Genomic DNA, 6,000 nt, shown 5'->3' on the forward strand with positions numbered 1-6,000 from the left:
TTAGTTAATGTTGCTCTTCCTGCCTTGCCTTGCCTACTCTACAAGGTTCCATCCCAAAAAGGTGCCGGAACTCTGTTCTGGGTGTTCTATAACAAAAAAAGCCCTAGGAATCAAAACTGACTCAAAGGCATAAAAAAAAATTAAATGTTATTTAACTATCCAAAATATTAGCTTGAGGACTCCAGTATTTTAAATGGGCTAAATAATTTACATTGTTATCCACTTTCCTGTGGAAAGATATTGACCTCTGGTGGCCAGATGTTACAATTATCACTCAGAAGTGTTTAAAGCAGGCCAGACAAACTTCTCAGGCGCTGGAGTCTATTCATAACACTGAGTGAGCATCCAAAGACTACACAGAACAGAAAGATGATGCAGAATGAGTGAAGACATGATGGAGATTGGTACTTGCAATAGTTCAAGGTTTTGTCCAGCTTATTTAAGTAATTGGTAACCGGTAGGAGCCCTAAAGACTGAACCATTCAGTCTCACACTAATGTTGCATGTAAAGAAAGGGTTTAAACACTATTTATGTCACAATGGAATTTGTGTGTATCTATCTGCATCCTTCCCTGCCTACCTTCTCACCTTTATGGGTGATGCGTGTCTTCCTCAAGCTCAGGTCCTCTACCAGAGGCATGAAAGTTTGACAGTTGGGTGCAGTATTTTAGCTGTTCTTAGCACTGCACTCTTCTGAACGAAGAGCTCTGGTGTTATTCCTGGGATCTGTTGAAGCCACTTTCCCAGCTTAGGAGGTGCCTTGAGTACTCCCACCACTACTAAGACTATTTTGGCCTCTACTTTCCACATCCTTTTTAGTTCCTCCTTCAGGCTCAGGTACTTCTCCAGCTCCTCATAATCCTTCCTGATGTTGCTATCACTTGGAATTATTGCATCTATCCCCACTGTTGTCTTTTGGTCCTTGTCTAATACTACAGTGTCTGGTTGGTTTACCAGTACCTTCCTATCCATATGGGTTTGGAAGTCCCACAGACTCTCAGCCCGGTTATTCTCCAAGACCTTCTGTGGAATCTCCCAACTGGACTTGAGAGGGTCTAGCTCATATTCTGTGCAGATGTTCCTGTACACAATGCCCACCAGCTGGTTATGCCATTCAGTGTATGTGTACACACATACATAGCTTTAATATTTTAACAAATTTGGATTGCCCCATCAGTTTCCTCTTCCTGAAATGGAGGACAGCATTGCCATGGCCTGAGGCAACAGAATATTGTGATGTTTTCATCTCTTGTGTTCTGCTATGAAACATTATTTTTCTGCTTGCTCACCTGCTGACACTTAAAAAGAAAGTGTGTTTAAATGAGAATGAAAGAAGATGGTCTCTCATTTCAGCCAGCTGGTGTGGAAAAGGATGTACCAGCTCTGCAAAATCATTTAAAAATGTGCTTTGAGGTTTCCTTCTATGCTTTTTACGAACTTCTAATTAGATGTGATTTTGGTTTTTCCTGATTTTACAGTACAGTTCCTAACTCTCCTAAACATTTGTTGTGCTGTATGGAGCTAATGCAGTCAGACAAAACATCTGAAGATGATCAGGTTGGGGAAGATTTGAATCATCAAGGGGCTGGACTAGAAGACCTCTAAGATCTTGCTCAACCCTATGACTCTATGAAGTAGAGAGAAGTCCAGTGCTTAGCCCAAAAATGTGTTTTCAAGACACAAAATATTGCTATTTAATTTCCATGCAATGCTTGAAAAAAATGATAATGTATTCCCTCCATTAATAATTGATATTGGTCAACCTCCACCAATTGATTTTATTATTAGGTAAGTGTGCCATCTTCAAACTAGTTCTTTATTTCAAATAGTTCTTTGATATTCTTTATTTCAAATAAGGAACTTGTTCCCTATTGGATGTAATACAACTAGTACTATCCTTCACCATTGGCCATGTTGATTAGTATTACTATATTGTATAAATAAATATCATTGAGGACACTGGGATTTATTATGAAATATGCATCAAATTGCAACCTGAGTCTGATGCAATTCAAGTTCTTGAAATTAAGAGTAATGAAGCCTATCCTTATGGAACTAATTATTCAAATTTGTTTCTCAGTATGCAGAAATGTTTTAAAGATACATTTTAAAATGTGTATGTTCAATATATCTCCCAAAAACACCTATATTGTTGTCAAAATAAAAAAAACACAAAATACAAGTATAAAACACATAGAAGTATAACTATCTGTCAAAGCTCAGGTTCATATGTTAACCGTATTCTTAATTTTTTTCTTAGTTTTATTTCATCACAACCTGCTTCAACTTCTTTATCAATCCATTCAAATATAAGCAGCCATGTGCTGGCAGGTGTTGTATAAGGTTACTACTTAAAATGATAGTGATCTGCAACAAAGGATTAGTGTGCTAATGCTGGTTGCAAAGCTTGGTGGACAATAGTCTTGAGATACAGCAGGCATGGCTTTCCTTTATTTTGCAGCTTACATTCTATGTCACAGAAAGGGACACAATCTTAGCATGGTACCCCTGAAACCAGCATGCCTTGCAGACTCTTCAGTAGCTTAATGAGATGTTAATGCCATGAAGTCTGCAAGTTTTTAAAGCAATGAATTACTGAAGATGCTGGTCTCACTACATCTCCTGAATCCATTAGAATAGACACTTGTGGAGAATAATCCAGAGGCAACATTGAAAAATCAAGGCAACCAAAGACTTTAGGGGTAGAAGGTATGCAGGAGAGACTCATGGCTAGTTCCATATACTGGAGCATATGCTTTCTGAATATTTCAGTTGCTTATCTAAAGTGGAAAAAATGGATTTATCCAAAAAGGCATGGAAGCATGGTATTTGAAGGACATATTTTTTTGGTCACATCTACCTGACTCACCAGAGTGGGGAGATGGGGAATGCTACAGACCCCCTCTCTGTGGAAGTCTATCTAGCGGGACCAAGGAGAGCTTTCTCCGTGGTGGCGCTCTCCCTGTGGAACATCATTCCCACTGAGATAGGATTGACTGTCATTTTGACAAGTTTTTGCAAGGCCCTGAAAACCGGGTTTTGCCAACAGACCCAGAGTGAGATTTTATTGCTGTTGCGAAGCTGTTTTATTGTTGTTATATTGGATTTTTTTCTTCATAAACCACCCATAGTCACTGAGAACGATATAACTTTTCTTAAACATAATCTTGCCTTTTTTTTTTAGCTACATTGCTCTTTGTTTATGAGTTCAAACAATTCCTTTACGCACTATAAGTCAAATCTTTCCCATTCACTTTTGAAATTTGCCTGGGCTGTTGCTTCCCTTGTATGATTTCCTAAATTTATATTTTAAATTACTAATAACATATAAACCATAACTTTTAATTATTCATGTAGATGATCCTATCTAGTCAACAATTGCATAACTTGAAGTGAATTGGCAGTCCTTGGCCATTAGTCTCAGATGTCTTAGGTTAGTGGCAGTATTAATAGTGGTAGAGCTCACAGAATTCCACATTTTTCAGCATGCAGTAATGTTTATATTCTCTACTGTAGCCATCTTGTCATTATTTTTAAAAGTTGTATTTAATAAAAATATAAAATAGAACAGGGCTTTTCAACCAGTGGTACGGGTACCACCTGTGGTACATTGACACCTGGCAGGTGGTACACAACCATCCTAGAAAAGTAGCAGGGAGGGAAATGAGCTGAACCGGTGGCAGCACCGCACAAGCCTGAGTGAGAGATGGCTGGAGCTGCAGGGCTGTCAGGGCTGAGTGGAAGCACCAGGATCAGTGCCAGGCTCCAGCTGGAGCTTGGTGCTGATCCTGGCGCTTCTGCTGAGTCCAGAAGAAGCGCCAATCAGCTGGAATGTTGCAGCCTCTCCAGGGTCTTGTGATTTACATTCAGATGCTTGGCAACTGATTCATATTTATGACCGTCACAGTGTCCCAAGGTCATGTGAAATGACCAAACCTGCTGTAACCACCCAGCAGACAGGAATAAAACACCCCCCACCCTACCCCCCCACCAATCCTCAACAGAAATGCTCACAACAATGAAAACCTCGGACAGGAGGAAGAGCGCCGCTGGGTGGGCAGACAGGTGTCTTGCTCAGCTGTGCCTAGGGGGGCACTTTTTTCAGTGCCATTGTAACTTCGAACAGTCACTAAGTGAACTGTTGTAAGTCGAGGACTGCCTGTACTTTATCACTTTTTTCCTCTTTTTTTGGGGGGTCATCAAGTTTTTGACACCTTGCTAGGTGACTGGTGGTACTCGGATATTGCCATATCCTAAAAGTGGTACAATGGGTGAAAAGGTTGAAAAGCCCTGAAATAGAACACTGGCATACAGCAAAGCAAAACCCTAATTCATTGCCTTTTTTATTTCAGAAATGCTTCTTGATCTTCTTATTCAACAGAATTGGGCAAAGCTTCAGATTTCATTCCAAATGATTGTAGACAGGAATGTCAATGTAATCAATACCTACAACTCCTTAAGCAGCAGAATCTTTTCCCAACATTGCATGACAATTAAAGAGGGAAAACTGTGTGATCTTAAAAGTTTGGCTAAGTACAATTGGAGCTTCATATGCTGTAAAATATCTTTCTGAAATTTAATATGAAGGATATACAGGGGCATCCTTAGAAAATAAAAATAGTGGTTCCTGAAGTTCTGTATCTTGCGCAGGTAGTCTTCAACTTATGACTGTAATTGAGGGTGGAATGATGGTTATAAATCATTTAGTTGTTAAGCAGATCACCTGATTTTATTACCTGATTTATGATGCTCATTAAATTAATCCATTTTATTCCATAGAGTGCTTTTTGCTGGATACTGTAAGTAAATGCCAGACACCACTAAAAGAAACATTGAAAATTTTGGTCACATGTCCGTAAGATGCTTCAACTAGCTATAAAGATGAGCTAGTTGCCAAGCACCCAAAAATGCAATCACTTGACCTCATATGTGTGTGCAGCCTAATTCAAAGTCCTACTAACTTTGAAATCAGGCCATTAGTAGATTTTTGGAGAGAGAGGATCCATCTTAACGGTCACTAAGCAACCAGTGATAAGTCAAGGACAATATGTACGGCCTCCCATATGCCGAGCCTTTCAGCCAAGGTATAGGTTGTATATTAAATGCATAATTGTTTATGGGAGATCTTGAAGAATGAACATGTTAAAATGCAAATCAAATTTGAGTTTCAATATTTAAACTGTTCTGGGCACCATAACCCCCTGTAACATGGTCCATTGGAGTGGGCAGCTAAGAAAATAATAACAATAGTTGACAAAATTTCCATCTGAAATTTCCATTAGGCCACATTGCTTGGATTGCATATGGATATATTGCCACAGGAACTTGATCTGTATGAAGGCCAACAGCAGCTTCAGAACTAGCAGCTGTGAATAATAATAATGGTCTATTTCAGAAAAAATGCAAAGGTATATGTGACAGTTCTTTGAAGAAAAAATAATTTCTTTGATACTGCAACACAACAGTTTTATTCCCAGAGGACAAGAAAATAGGTTACATGCAACTGTGAACAATTTGCTAAACTGTAGGGGCATTGTGTTCAATATACAGTAGCAATTGCATGTGGATAGATTCTCATACTCGGCTGGAATGCCTCCATTTAGAATCATAGTTTGTGGGATTTTTCCTGTTTCATTAATAAGTGAGCAACTGAAGGATTATACGCCATCAATGGGATTCATTGCATCTATTCTTGCTGGAAGCTTCAGTAGGAACTCTCTACTTCTTTTTCCAACTGCCTTTTTATAGCAGTTTGCTTTGATACAGTGTTAGAGGTATAGAGATGGTTCTTGCTGAAATAAAACACTTCCATCATGTAAGCACCGTCTTCCAAGAACCTGTCACAACACAAAACACAGTTAAACTGAACATCCACCCACAGAATTCATTTGAACTTCACACTGATTCATGACTAAAGAATAGGTATTATTCTTTTAGGAAGCTGCATTTGATTATTGAACATAGTTGTATTTGCTAATATTAAAGATGAAGGGCATAGTA

Source organism: Crotalus tigris, unplaced genomic scaffold (genome assembly GCF_016545835.1).
Source record: "Crotalus tigris isolate CLP2741 ecotype Arizona unplaced genomic scaffold, ASM1654583v1 scf7180000017573.2180621, whole genome shotgun sequence".
NCBI lineage: Eukaryota > Metazoa > Chordata > Lepidosauria > Squamata > Viperidae > Crotalus > Crotalus tigris.